This window comes from Pseudophryne corroboree, chromosome 1 (genome assembly GCF_028390025.1).
Source record: "Pseudophryne corroboree isolate aPseCor3 chromosome 1, aPseCor3.hap2, whole genome shotgun sequence".
NCBI classification, from domain to species: Eukaryota; Metazoa; Chordata; class Amphibia; order Anura; family Myobatrachidae; genus Pseudophryne; species Pseudophryne corroboree.
Genome location: NC_086444.1, coordinates 643,318,817 through 643,334,581, shown reverse-complemented (window position 1 = coordinate 643,334,581; position 15,765 = coordinate 643,318,817). Strand labels below are relative to the sequence as shown.

The window sequence follows — 15,765 nt, the reverse complement described above, 5'->3', positions numbered from 1 at the left end:
AAATTCACATTGTAGCACACTGAATGAGCCGAAATTCACATTGTAGCACAACGAATGAGCCGAAATTCACATTGTATCACACCGAATGAGCCAAAATTCACATTGTATCACACCGAATGAGCCAAAATTCACATTGTATCACACCGAATGAGCCAAAATTCACCTTGTAACACACCGAATGAGCCAAAATTCACATTATAGCACACTGAATGAGCCAAAATTCACATTATAGCACACTGAATGAGCCAAAATTCACATTATAGCCATCTGAATGAGCCGAAATTCACATTATAGCACACTGAATGAGCCAAAATTCACATTGTAGCACACCGAATGAGCCGAAATTCACATTGTAGCACACTGAATGAGCCGAAATTCACATTGTAGCACAACGAATGAGCCGAAATTCACATTGTATCACACCGAATGAGCCAAAATTCACATTGTATCACACCGAATGAGCCAAAATTCACATTGTATCACACCGAATGAGCCAAAATTCACCTTGTAACACACCGAATGAGCCAAAATTCACATTATAGCACACTGAATGAGCCAAAATTCACATTATAGCACACTGAATGAGCCAAAATTCACATTATAGCCATCTGAATGAGCCGAAATTCACATTATAGCACACTGAATGAGCCAAAATTCACATTGTAGCACACTGAATGAGCCGAAATTCACCTTGTAGCACACTGAATGAGCCGAAAGGACAGCAGGTACAGCCAGAGTGACGACAGGGACAGCCAGAGTGACGACAGGTAGAGAGAGAGAGAGTGACGACAGGGAGAGAGAGAGAGTGACGACAGGGAGAGATAGAGTGACGACAGGGAGAGAGAGTAACGGCAGGGAGAGAGTAATGGCAGGGAGAGAGAGAGACGAGAGTAACGGCAGGGAGAGAGAGCGACGAGAGTGACAGCAGGGAGAGAGAGAGTGACAACAGTGACAGCAGGGAGAGAGTGACAGTAGGGACAGGGACAGTAACGACAGGGAGAGAGGGTGACAGCAGGGGAACATTACCTGACTCATTTGTTGCGGGTGAGTGGCTGGTGGCTGGTGGCGGTGGGCGGCTGGCTGCGGTGAGCAGCTGTGAGCTAGTACAGCGCTCTACACAGCCGCCGGCAGCCGAGCAGGGACGGGAGCAACATCAGTGATCGCGCTGAGCAAAAAAAATTGTGGATCCTTGGGACCCCTCACTGTAGAAAATTGGGATCACACTTCACCATCTCTGGGTCCCATAACATATTATTGGCGTGTGTGTGTGTGGAAGGGGGGGGGGGGGGGGAGGGGGGTCATGCAGATGTTGGGGCAGTGCTGAGGATACGGTGGGGGTAAGGGTAGATAGCAGCTGGGGCAGTACTGGAAGGCAAGGAGGGGGTTAGAGGCAGGTAACTGAGTGGTAGGTGGTAGGGAGATGGTAAGGGTGGATAGTAGGGTCTAAAAGGGAATACCGCACTGGTCTGAAAATATCACGAATAAATGTAGTAACCAAAATAAACTGATATAAAGAAAACCTTAATTTCTTATTCTTAATTTGGTGGTGCACCCTGAGTCAATGGTAACTATAGACAACAGAGGGAGAAAAAAAGACTCTTTTGTGGGCGCACTCTTATAGTAAATTAACGTATGAAAAAATCAGAAAAGTCTTATAAAATTTAACTTTTATTAATATAATAACAGTAAAATGTTCAGTGGTCAAAGAACATCATAGTAATAATCAAGCTAGAAAGCAGTAATTTAGCTGATATTAAATAATATAGCGCAGTACTACAATATAATCAATAATAATTAAGTGCTGAAACTCGCATGATATGTATCGGCTGCCGGTGTCCAAGGTCTTGAAGAGTGTATTGGCCCACCCAATAAAGGTATCAGATAAGGCACTTAGATGCACTAGCTTAGTACTAGTGTAATTAGGGTGCCTGGTGGTGTACTATACCCGGCTCAGTGGCAAACGCAGGATTTGCATGGGGGGGTTTCCAGAACTGGGCGGAGCCAATCACGGGGGTGGGGACTGAGGTGACCCAGTATATGCTGGGTCCGTAAAACTAGTGTGTGTGTGTGTGTGTGTGTGTGTGTGTGTGTGTGTGTGTGTGTGTGTGTGTGTGTGTGTGTATATATACATATATCTACACATATATATATATATATATATATATATACATACATACACTCACATACATATACACATATACATAGCATATTAAACATGCATACATATATATATATATGTACACACACATACAGTACACATATATATATATACACATTATACGCACTCTGCCATATTCACAATTCATTAGGGTCTGTAGAAATAATTCTGACGTGGTCATGAGAGATTTACAACTAGGAGAAATGATTAAGAACTTTTGTGACAGAGGTTATGCTAAAGCTGAATTATACAAGGCATGTGAGAAAGCTAAAGCTAATGTAGCCCAGAAATTAAAGAAGAAACACATAGACACAACCAGAACTGTGACACCCTGGGTCAATGAATACAATACCAGCAGTCCTGTGACCGCAAAACGCGCAAAAGACCTATGGCAAATGGTCACTTCAGATCCGGATTTGAAATGCTTTCAAAATCACAGGCTAATGCCTTGCTACTCTCGCAGTAGAAACATCAAAGATATGGTGGTAAAGACCGACGTAACTGGCTTTTGTCAATCCAGGGCACAGAGCAATTTTCTAAGTAGAAAAAATGGGTGTTTCAAATGCCTAGGGTGTACAACTTGCTCTTACATGCTCATTGGCGATACCATCCCGCACCCACAAACTGGCAAGCGATTTAAAATCAGGTGGCCACTTACATGCACCACAAGGTTCGTCATTTACGTCATAGTATGCCCTTGTGGGCTGTATTATGTCGGTAAAACAGAATGCCAGCTCAAAGTGAGACTGACACAACACAGGTCCACTGTACGGGCGGCATTAATAGCTGGCATGAGTGACCAGCCTGTTGCCCGCCACTTTGTTCTTCAGCGACATAATCTAGCTAGCCTCAGATATAAGGCAATAGACCATGTCCCAGCCTCTTTAAGAGGAGGTGATAGGGGCAAAAAATTGCTCGAATTGGAATCCAAATGGATTTTTAAATTAGATTGTATGTCACCAAGGGGCCTTTGTCAGGAATCGACTTACCAGGCTGACATCCGTCCGCCGCTGCGGACTCCGTCCTGGCTCCCTGCGGTCACCTGTCACCTATGCCCCTGCCATGGGACATCATCAAGGGCCTGGGAACACTCCTGAGACAGCGGGCATGTAGCGCGCCGCGTCCCTGCTAGGCCGCAGCGTGGGCGCCGCCATGACAGTCTGTAAACAGCCAGTATACTGCGGCCAATCCGGTGCTTGGCCGCACCCACTTTCCTTCACTCATCCAATCCCTGTGCACCATGGGGTACATAAGAGACTGCAGGATCAGTCTGCAGGCATCCTGGACTTTGTGTCATTCCTGCGACCCATATGAAAGGATCGGTTCCTGTTGCTCCTGTGTTCCTGGCTCTCTGGTTAAAGACTTGTATTCCTGGTTACTCTGCACAGCTCCGTGGAACTTCAAGGCCCAGCAATACCTGCAACCTGCAAACAAGGCTTCACACTCATTACCACCTTGTGTGCTTCAGCCTGCAGTTGAGACTGACTCCAGGTGTGTTTCATTCCTCCACCTGTGATACAGCTTGCTGCTGCCAGTGCTTCATCACCTGCACTGTGAAGTCAGACTCCTGCCTCTGCTCAGGTTTGCCATTCTACATCTTGCTGCCTAAAGTTTCCTGTTTTAAAACCTGCACTGGTTTCCAAACCAGAACCATTTCACAAGCACCCGTTCTTCTGTTTATTATATTACCGGTTATTATTTCCTCAAGTCATCTGTCATCCAGTGCCATAGACTTTCAGTTATCATGCTGAGTGATTGACTTTATTCATCTGTTATTATTGTTTCTGCTACCATTCTGTATAATATCATCTGCCAAATAAATACCATTGCGCTCATGCGCAGGAACGTTATCCAGCCTCCTCGTTTTCTCCCATCTACCTCCACTGACCCACTAGCGCCCCCTCCGGGGACACAGCCCAAACACAATCTGACAGTAAGTCCAGGATCGATGGACTCGGATGGTGGACGGAGTGTGGGGTCAGAGGCCTTGCAAAATCTGGTCTCTCGTCTGGATGGTCAAGAGGTTGCGCAGCAGCAGATGCTTCAATTCCTGCAAGGGATGTCCTCCCGATTAGATACACTACAGCAATCCCTGCCTAGTGTACTCTCTCCTACTGTTCCTGTTACTCCAGCACCTGCCAGTGCTGTGAGTTCTTCTATGCCGGCTGCATCAGCTCCAGTGTCACGTCTGCATCTGCCCGTGCCGAGCAAGTATGATGGCAGTCCTAAATTATGTCGCGGGTTTCTCAATCAATGTGAAATACAGTTTGAGTTATTGCCACATAATTTCCCCACGCCAAGATCCAAGGTTGCCTACATCATCTCCTTACTCTCTGGATCTGCTCTGAGTTGGGTGTCTCCTCTGTGGGAACATGCTGACCCTCTGATTAACAACTACACAGACTTCGTGTCAACCTTCAGACGGATCTTTGACGAGCCTGGTCGTGCGACATCAGCTTCGGCAGACCTGATCCAACTTCGTCAAGGTACCCGAAGCATGGGACAATATGTCATCCAGTTCCAGACGTTGGCTGCAGAGGTTCAGTGGAACAACCAAGCTCTGGTAGCAGCTTTCTGGCACGGACTCTCGGATCGGATCAAGGATGAACTGGCGACCCGTGACATTCCTATTCAACTGTCTGATTTGATCTCCCTGTGCATTAAGTTGGACTCTCGCATCCGCGAACGCAATAATGAACGCGCTCGGAGTGAGCCACGCAGATCAAGGTTCATACCTTCTGTACAGTTCCAGTCTCCCTCTTCTGACGAGCCTATGCAGATAAATAGGTCCCGCCTAACTCCTGAAGAGCGGGCAAGAAGAATACGTGAGAGACTCTGCCTATACTGTGCTGCTGCGGGCCATCAGATTAACTCCTGCACGGTGCGTTCGGGAAACGCAAGATCCTGACTTGTAAGGGAGGAGTCAAGTTAGGATCTTTCAGTCAAGCTCCTTCTCAACAAGACCTCATCCTTCCAGTGATGCTAGAGACTCCAGTTGGGCTCCAGTCTGCGTCAGCATTAGTGGACTGCGGTGCTGCAGGAAACTTTATCACCCAAGCTGCGGTAAATAAATTTTGTCTATCTACCTGTGAACTTTCTTGTCCAGTTTACATTACTGCTGTGGATGGTAGTCGAATCTCCAAGGGGAACATTTCTCATCAAACTGTTCCAGTGGTTCTGGGAGTTGGATTTCTCCATTCTGAACTGATCAAGTTCCTGGTCATCCCTCAAGCCACCCAGGAGATTGTCTTGGGCATGCCCTGGCTCCAGCTACATAATCCACAGTTTGACTGGTCAACGTTGCAGCTTACCTCATGGGGTTCACATTGTCATCAATCCTGCTTAGCCCAAGTGTGTCCCATTAAGTCTACCGAAGTAAAGACACAGTCAAGTCTCCCAGCAGCTTATCAAGACTTCTCAGACGTCTTCTGTGAAAAGGCTGCTGATATCCTGCCGCCCCATAGGGAATGGGATTGTCCCATCGATCTCCTTCCTGGCAAGAAGCCACCTAGGGGGCGCACCTACCCGTTGTCTGTTCCTGAAACTGAGGCGATGAGTAATTACATCAGAGAGAATCTTCAGAAGGGATTCATCCGTCCGTCATCATCTCCCGCTGGTGCAGGTTTCTTCTTTGTTAAAAAGAAGGATGGAGGACTGCGTCCATGCATTGACTATCGGGGTCTCAATGACATTACTATCAAGAATAGTTATCCATTACCACTCATTACCGAATTATTTGACAGAGTTAAAGGAGCCCGCATCTTTACCAAGTTAGATCTCCGCGGTGCCTATAATCTCATCAGAATCCGGAGTGGTGACGAGTGGAAGACAGCTTTCAACACTCGAGAAGGCCATTATGAATACCTGGTAATGCCATTTGGGTTGAGTAATGCTCCAGCAGTGTTCCAACACTTTGTGAACGAAATCTTTCGTGATGTCCTGTATAAGTACCTCGTTGTTTACTTAGATGATATCCTTATCTTCTCCCAAGACCTTCCATCTCATCGTCTACAAGTTTGTGAAGTTCTCCGACGTCTTCGTGAGAACCGGCTCTACGGGAAACTATCTAAATGCACCTTTGAAGTTCCCTCTATACCCTTCCTGGGTTATATAATTTCCGGATCGGATCTTCAGATGGACCCGACAAAATTGGAAGCTATTGCCAATTGGTCCATTCCAAACTCTCTCAAGTCTATCCAGCGATTCCTGGGTTTCGCCAACTACTATAGAAAATTTATTCGAGGATTCTCCACTATCATCGCTCCTATTACCAACCTGACTCGGAAAGGGGCAGACCATTCCAACTGGTCAGAAGAAGCCTTGGCAGCCTTCCAGAAGATCAAGCTAGCCTTTATGTCTGCTCCAGTGCTGTCTCAGCCAGATGTCAACAGACCATTCGAGTTGGAGGTAGATGCCTCTACAGTTGGGGTTGGAGCTGTTCTCTCCCAGAAGGGATCCGATGGGAAAGTCCACCCTTGTGGATTTTATTCTCGAAAGTTTCTTCCTGCAGAAGCTAACTACTCCGTGGGAGATCAAGAACTACTGGCGATCAAGCTGGCTCTCGAGGAATGGAGATATCTCCTAGAAGGGGCCAAACATCCGTTTAATATCTACACGGATCATAAAAACCTGCTATATTTAAAGGCAGCTCAGTGCCTTAACCCTCGCCAGTCCAGATGGGCTATGTTTTTCTCACATTTTAATTTCAAGCTTCATTTCCGCCCAGGTTCGCAGAATGTAAAAGCCGACGCGTTATCCCGATCCATGGAATCTGAAGAAGGAACATCTGACTCAGTGCCACAGTCCATCCTGAGTCCCGTGGTTTTCGCTGCATCTCAAGTCTCCCCAGCTCCTCCTCCTGGTAAGACTTTTGTTTCCCCAGATCTCCGTCCCAAGTTGCTATCTTGGGCCCATCAATCCAAGTTCACTGGTCATCCTGGGGTCCTGAAGACCTTCAAGTTCCTTTCTGCTACATATTGGTGGCCAAAGATGAAAATGGACATCCAGGATTTCGTGGCATCCTGTCCTAAATGTGTGCAGCACAAGACTCCTCGTCAGTCTCCAGCAGGTCAGTTACAACCACTGTCTATCCCTAGTCGTCCCTGGTCACACCTGTCCATGGATTTTATCACCGACCTTCCTCCTTCTCAAGGACATAATACCATTTGGGTTGTAGTGGACAGATTCACCAAGATGGCTCATTTTGTTCCTCTCCAGGGTCTCCCTTCTGCCCCCAAAACTTGCCCAAATCTTCCTACGGGAGATTTTCCGCTTACATGGTTTACCCTCTGAAATAATATCTGACCGGGGGGTACAGTTTGTAGCGAGGTTTTGGAGGGCCCTCTGTTCTGCCATGCAGGTCAAACTGAAGTTTTCATCTTCATACCATCCTCAGACGAATGGGCAGACAGAGAGGGTCAATCAAGAACTTGAGACTTTTTTAAGATTATATGTTTCATCTTCCCAGGATGACTGGTTCGATCTGCTCCCATGGGCCGAGTTTGCCCACAACTTTCGATACCATACTGCCACTGAAACGACACCATTCTTTGCAGTATATGGGCAACATCCCCGTGTACCTGATTTCCAAGAACTCCCTCATATGGATGTTCCTGCTGCCACTACTGCTCTGACTCAGTTTTCATCTATTTGGAGAAAAATTCACGTTTCCCTCAAAAAGGCCTCCAGTCGGTACAAGGTCTTTGCCGACCGCAAGAGACGTGCGGTTCCCCATTTGAAACCTGGGGACAAGGTTTGGCTATCAACCCGTAACCTCCGTCTCAGGGTCCCATCCATGAAGTTTGCACCACGCTTCATTGGTCCTTACCCTGTCGAAAGAGTCATCAACCCAGTGGCCTATAAATTAAAGTTACCATCTTCCCTTCGTATACCTAACGCTTTTCATATTTCTCTCCTCAGACCTCTAGTCCTAAACCGCTTTCAGAATACTCTTCCAGTAGGTCCCAAGGTTCGAACTCAGCGGGGCGTGGAATTCGAGATCAACAAAATTCTGGACTCCCGTTGCCGGTATGGACGTCTCCAGTACCTGGTCGATTGGTCCGGTTATGGCCCAGAGGAGAGAAGTTGGGTGAATTCGTCCGATGTCCATGCTCCTAGGTTGGTCCGTGTCTTCCACAGCACTCATCCCTCCAAGCCACGTGGGTGTTCGGTGTCCACCCCTAAAGGAGGGGGTACTGTCAGGAATCGACTTACCAGGCTGACATCCGTCCGCCGCTGCGGACTCCGTCCTGGCTCCCTGCGGTCACCTGTCACCTATGCCCCTGCCATGGGACATCATCAAGGGCCTGGGAACACTCCTGAGACAGCGGGCATGTAGCGCGCCGCGTCCCTGCTAGGCCGCAGCGTGGGCGCCGCCATGACAGTCTGTAAACAGCCAGTATACTGCGGCCAATCCGGTGCTTGGCCGCACCCACTTTCCTTCACTCATCCAATCCCTGTGCACCATGGGGTACATAAGAGACTGCAGGATCAGTCTGCAGGCATCCTGGACTTTGTGTCATTCCTGCGACCCATATGAAAGGATCGGTTCCTGTTGCTCCTGTGTTCCTGGCTCTCTGGTTAAAGACTTGTATTCCTGGTTACTCTGCACAGCTCCGTGGAACTTCAAGGCCCAGCAATACCTGCAACCTGCAAACAAGGCTTCACACTCATTACCACCTTGTGTGCTTCAGCCTGCAGTTGAGACTGACTCCAGGTGTGTTTCATTCCTCCACCTGTGATACAGCTTGCTGCTGCCAGTGCTTCATCACCTGCACTGTGAAGTCAGACTCCTGCCTCTGCTCAGGTTTGCCATTCTACATCTTGCTGCCTAAAGTTTCCTGTTTTAAAACCTGCACTGGTTTCCAAACCAGAACCATTTCACAAGCACCCGTTCTTCTGTTTATTATATTACCGGTTATTATTTCCTCAAGTCATCTGTCATCCAGTGCCATAGACTTTCAGTTATCATGCTGAGTGATTGACTTTATTCATCTGTTATTATTGTTTCTGCTACCATTCTGTATAATATCATCTGCCAAATAAATACCATTGCGCTCATGCGCAGGAACGTTATCCAGCCTCCTCGTTTTCTCCCATCTACCTCCACTGACCCACTAGCGCCCCCTCCGGGGACACAGCCCAAACACAATCTGACAGCCTTAATGAATCCTTAGGACTTATCAACTTTTTATAAGGGTTTTGAGGGGGGCCAGCTAATATCTACTGTGTTGAAAAAATGATAGACCATTATGGTTAAACAACACGATATGTATAGGAGATTTATCCATGTCTGGCGACTCATGATCCTCCAGTAAAATGTGAAAACTAGGGTAGCTTTAACAGCAATTGTGTGTAAGTCCTTGTAATATTTAATTTCTAATATTCAACATTTAAATTGTTAAGCAAAAATAATTCTTAAATAAAACTCACAGTACAGGTCAAAGGCTCCTATTATACAGTGCAGGCACTATAGGAGTATAATGTATGTTTTTTATCACTTTGTTTAATTATTTATATGAGAGGCATACTCGAGCTTGTATTAGCGCTTTGCATGTATGTCATGTTTTAGTTGTCATCACAATGGCCCTCATTCCGAGTTGTTCGCTCTGTATTTTTCATCGCATCGCAATGAAAATCCGCTTAGTACGCATGCGCAATGTTCGCACTGCGACTGCGCCAAGTAACTTTGCTATGTAGAAAGTATTTTTACTCACGGCTTGTTCATCGCTCCGGCGATCGTAATGTGATTGACAGGAAATGGGTGTTACTGGGCGGAAACACGGCGTTTCAGGGGCGTGTGGCTGAAAACGCTACCGTTTCCGGAAAAAACGCGGGAGTGGCTGGAGAAACGGAGGAGTGCCTGGGCGAACGCTGGGTGTGTTTGTGACGTCAACCAGGAACGACAAGCACTGAACTGATCGCACAGGCAGAGTAAGTCTGAAGCTACTCTGAAACTGCTAAGTAGTTAGTAATCGCAATATTGCGAATACATCGGTCGCAATTTTAAGAAGCTAAGATTCACTCCCAGTAGGCGGCGGCTTAGCGTGTGTAACTCTGCTAAATTCGCCTTGCGACCGATCAACTCGGAATGAGGGCCCATGTTTTGTTCTTAAAAATGCATTATACGTATGTAACATGTAGATGTTATACATCTGTTTACATTTGTGTATCACAGCTTGCGGCGCGTCGTCGTGGCAACCGGCCGGCCCATGTACGTCACTTCCTGCACTGTGGTGACGCAGAAACCGGATGTGCCGAGCGGGGAAGTGCGGTGGACCGCGATGCACGCTGCTGTGAGCGGGGGAAGGGGGGTAAGTTGCACTAATTACACATTGTGTATATATATTTGTTGATGCACTGTACTATTGTCTGAGGAAGGGGATACGTCCCCGAAACGTAACACAATTAAAAACAGCATCCCTGCTCGGATGCCTGCTTCACCAATCTATTAAGTCTCTGAGTGCCACCTCAATTCGGTCTGTATATACACATGTATATATATATATCATATGTGTGTGTGTGTGTGTGTGTGTGTGTGTGTGTGTGTGTGTGTTTATATGTATGTATGTGTATACATGTGTATATATGTATGCACATGGATATATATGTACTATAGTTAAAATAAAGTAAACTTTTATTGCACTTACAAGTGCCACCAGGAAGACAGCAGGCTGCAGAGGACGCTAGACAGCCATTAATAATTATCATACAGCAAAAAAAAAAAAAAAAAAATTTTTTTTTTTTTAGAGGAGGGGGGTTTCTGGGTGCTCGGAAACCCCCCCTGGGTGCGCCACTGCCGGCTGTCATAAGGGAGGAAAAAATGTATGAAATGAGATGGCAGAGTGATTCTGCTGTCAGTGTTAGACTCTGAGCGTGATAGGCCAATCTCTTCTCTACTAAACTGAGTATTCCTCAAGGGTCGCCCGCTTGAGTACTGGCCCAGTCCTACACTGATTAGCTTCCAAGATCGGACGGTTTTGGGCGTTACCAGTGTGGTATGATAGTAGAGACAGTAATGAATGAGGGTCCAATGCTTCTGGAATCACTGATGAGAGTTCACGAACTACACAGTATCAAAGAATGTCAGAGGTAAGATGGATCTGCTGCCAGTGTTAGACAGGGACGGACCCTGAATCAGTGGTGAGAGTCCATGAAAAAATAGAAAAGAATGAGACAAGCGAAAGCAGGATGAGACTCCTAGGTGCTTAGTAGATGAGAATTCCTCGAATCTGATAGCCGGATAAAACTATTATCTGATATAGTCTGGGGCAGTTCGTTCTGAGGCTAGATATAAAGTTCAGCAAGTATTGAACAATGATCTATGCCATAAATTAACAAAATAATAATTTTTGCCAGTATCACACTGGAAAAAAGTCTGCTAGAAGCCTGTGGTATTGTGTGCTAGAAGGTTGCAACAATAATGGTACTTGTGTAGCATAAGCTGCTAATATTTAAACATTGTAACAGGTACAGGGATTGTCACTCGAAAACTGATATAAGAAAAGTATAAATGAATCAATAAATGAATATCTGAATGAGTGAAATATAATCAAAATTGATTAAGCAGATGATTGCACACAAAGAACATATTTCCATATTATTTCAGTTGTAATTAACACACAAAGCACGTATTGTTATTAAACAAACAATGAGTACATGGGCATGTGTGGAAGAATAGAAGTTATTGCAGAAAAACTGACAAGACAGCTGCATAGGTACTGATAATATATAGGAAAAATTCTATTGTAATGAACTGAATAAATCGGCAATATGGAAAAAAGATAGTAATGAGACACTGATATTACCCGTGGTAAGGTGTGGGACAGTTCTGATTCCAGAAATGACAAGTCCGTGAGTGTGGATGCGATGGAATTGCTTCAAAGCACTGAGACACTGTCTGTGCGGGGCCGTGCGTGGCCGCCCGACAGAGTTCACAAATCGGTGGACTTGATGCAGGCGTCTGGAATCGGTGTTGTGCAGTCCGTGACCCCGGACGGGCACCGGAGTCCCGTAATTGAAGCCAGTCAAAGGAGAGATGTAAGCAGGGCTGGAGAGGCGGCAGGCAGCAATGGATGTGAAACACCGGGAATGGAGACGCTGGGCTAGAGATGTGTCGGGCAGCGAAGGATGTATGACACGGAGGACGAGGATGCTTCCGGCAGCCGAAAAAGGGGAGTTGGAAGACGCGTTTCACCCGTGTACCGGGCTTGATCACTTCCTGTCACGGGCTGGATCCCTGCTGATATAAGTACTGTCTGGGCTGATGGATGTCCAATCAAAGAGTGGCTATATTGCTGCACAGCTGAATCCTTGGATATAACGCAGCCAGAATTGGACTCAGCAGGGGGACCCATGTAGTTATATTAAAAGATCGTGAGAAAAGAAAAGAATAAAACAAAAATGAGTTCATAACAAAATATGTGGTTAAAAACAAATTTAAAACACAGCCATGATTTTAAACTGAAGATATATTAATGTAGGACTAAAAGTATATCCATGATAGAAGAAAATTAGAGGAAAGCGTATACATTTAAACATTATGATAAAATGTTAAAGGTATCCTAAAGTGATCGTTGACTTGATTAGTGCTCAATTATATATTTAAACATTATAATAAAATATTAGAGGTATCCTAAAATGATCGTTGACTTGATAAGTGCTTGATTAGACCTCAGGCAATAATTAATAAATTGCCATTACTGTCTAAGAGATTTAACACAGATAATGTATTACAAAGATAAAATGGGAGTTCATGGACAAGTCTAAGATGCAGGTAATCAGAGGATGGATATAGACATACTATAGTGAGGGAATTGGAGGACTGGTCTTATCATCCAGTGTGCTACTAGTTTAGACAGGTGACTATAAATAAAACGATAAAATTTGAGGAGAGCACATACGTATAAACAAAATTCTTGATATATGAGTATATCAAATAACAAAAAATAGAGAATTAAAGTTACAATTATGAGTAATGATTGTTTCATTAATTGGGGCTTAATTAGGCCCCTGTCCGTGAGCCGAAAGTATAAAGGAAATAGTTACAACGGAATAAAAATAACGAGTAGATAGAAAGTGGAATAGGTGGTGCTGAGGAAATTGATTAGAGTGCTGAACGCAGGTGAAATCTGAAAGAGAATTGAAACACAAAATTTTATATTATTGAAAAAATTATGAAAAAGTTGAGCGGTGGTGTGGTGAGAGTATGGGACATAGCCTCCGTGTAAAAAAAATTTTTTGAAAAGCGAACAATTCTTTTGAAGTTACAAGAGGATATGGGATGCAATTTAATGCTGCAATATGAAAGGAAAATGAACTGGGGAAAGTGTATAGGATATATTAGTGAATCAAGATTATAGACAAAGTGATAGACTAATGTGTAAGAAAAATATGTGAAAGAGGAAGGAGGGAAGAAAAAAAGGGGGGGAGGGAAAGTGAAAAGGAAGGGGGAGGGGGGAAATAAAATTATTATCACAAAATTGGAGTGACGTAAAATGGTGACTTGTGACAACTCCATATGGGAGTTGGAAGATAAATTGTTGCTTATAAAAGGGCAAAAAATAAATTGTTGCTTATAAAAAGACACTATAATTGATGTACTCGTTCAGGCCCCCGGGTTTTAATCCTCCTAGCCTGAATGGACAATTCACTTTCTTTCAGGTAGAGAGAGTGACGACAGGGAGAGAGAGAGAGTGACGACAGGGAGAGAGAGAGAGTGACGACAGGGAGAGAGAGTAACGGCAGGGAGAGAGTAACGGCAGGGAGAGAGAGAGACGAGAGTAACGGCAGGGAGAGAGAGAGCGACGAGAGTGACAGCAGGGAGAGAGAGAGTGACAACAGTGACAGCAGGGAGAGAGTGACAGTAGGGACAGGGACAGTAACGACAGGGAGAGAGGGTGACAGCAGGGGAACATTACCTGACTCATTTGTTGCGGGTGAGCGGCTGGTGGCTGGTGGCGGTGGGCGGCTGGCTGCGGTGAGCAGCTGTGAGCTAGTACAGCACTCTACACAGCCGCCGGCAGCCGAGCAGGGACGGGAGCAACATCAGTGATCGCGCTGAGCAAAAAAAATTGTGGATCCTTGGGACCCCTCACTATAGAAAATAGGGATCACACTTCACCATTTCTGGGTCCCATAACATATTATTGGCGTGTGTGTGTGTGTGTGGGGGGGGGGGGGGGTCATGCAGATGTTGGGGTAGTGCTGAGGATAGGGTGGGGGTAAGGGTAGATAGCAGCTGGGGCAGTACTGGAGGGCAAGGAGGGGGTTAGAGGCAGGTAACTGAGTGGTAGGTGGTAGGGAGATGGTAAGGGTGGATAGTAGTTAGGGCACTATTGGGGGCAAGGAGGTTTATTGGGAAAGGCAGTACTGGGGGAGTAGGAAGAGTATTAGATAGCTGGGGCAAGGGGAGATAGGCAGTACTATGGAAAGTGCCTGGGGGTAGGGGTATATAACTGGGGCAGTACTTGGGAAAAGAAGGGGTTAAAGACAGCTAGTACTATGGGCAGTGCTGGGGAGTCGGGGTAGATGGCAGTTATGGCAAGGAGAGGGTTAGGGGCAGGCAGTGCTGGAGAGTAGGGAGGGGTTAAGGGTAGATGGCAGATTGGGCAGTACTGGGACACAGAGCAGACAGATACCCGCCACCACCACGGAAATAATAAGCACACCTGCCACTTACACCCGCCAGAATGATGAGCGTCTCCTCTTCTCCCCCCCCCCTCCCCCCGAGCACACAGCCAGCTGCAACTCTACGCTGCCGAAGCCGAGCACTGAGCATCCGGACACACGTTCTCCCAGCCGCCTACCACACACGGGGACACTCAGCAGGATGCCATTTACCCCCGCAGGAGCCGAACCCAGCCACGCGTCCTCTCCAAACCCCCCTGTGCACCAGCCACGGGAACACTGGGAACCACTCCCCCATCGCTGCGGAAATACCCAGTCCATCCTTGCTCAGCCCCCACACCAAGTCCAGCTGGGCTGCCGTGGAGCGCATCCCAGGGACCCGACCATTTTTAAAATGTGAGTCCTCTGTACTCAAAACGGTAAAATACTGAACATGTGCAGCAGGATGGCCACTTCCCTTGCCTTCTGCTGCACTTTCATTTTCTGTTTTCCGGGTCAGTGGAAGAAGTGGCGGTATACCATACCGCCGTATACCGCCCCACTTCGACCACTGCCTACCGGTAAATCCCTTTCTTGCAGTCCGTAGAGGATGCTGTGGTCCACATTAGTACCATGGGGTATAGATGGGTCCACTAGGAGCCATTGGCACTTTAAGAGTTTAATAGTGTGGGCTGACTCCTCCCTCTATGCCTCTCCTACCAGACTCAGTCTAAAAAACTGTGCCCGAGGAGACGGACATACTTCGAGAGAAGGATTTTACACAGATGGTGTTGAGAGTCACACCAGCTCACACAAACAAGGCAAACCAAGCTAACTAGCTTGAAAACTCAGCAACAGCTGAATAACATTACTGAACCAAGTAATAATAACGCAGTACTTAACTAAGAACAAAGTAGTACTGACCAAGTAACCACTGCAGGATAAAAAAGCGCTAGGAGGGCACCCAGCATCCTCTACGGACTACGAGAAAAGGATTTACT

General features: G+C 46.3%; 1 long non-coding RNA gene across 1 annotated transcript in view; it reads left to right on the top strand.

Annotated features, from left to right (window-relative positions):
* LOC134931791 (uncharacterized) overlaps positions 1-15,765 on the top strand; it is a 36,320-nt gene that overhangs the window by 8,186 nt on the left and 12,369 nt on the right. Inside the window, exon 2 of the long non-coding RNA XR_010179177.1 lies at positions 10,335-10,470. This is a non-coding gene — a long non-coding RNA (uncharacterized LOC134931791). The remainder of the gene's footprint in view (positions 1-10,334; positions 10,471-15,765) is intronic.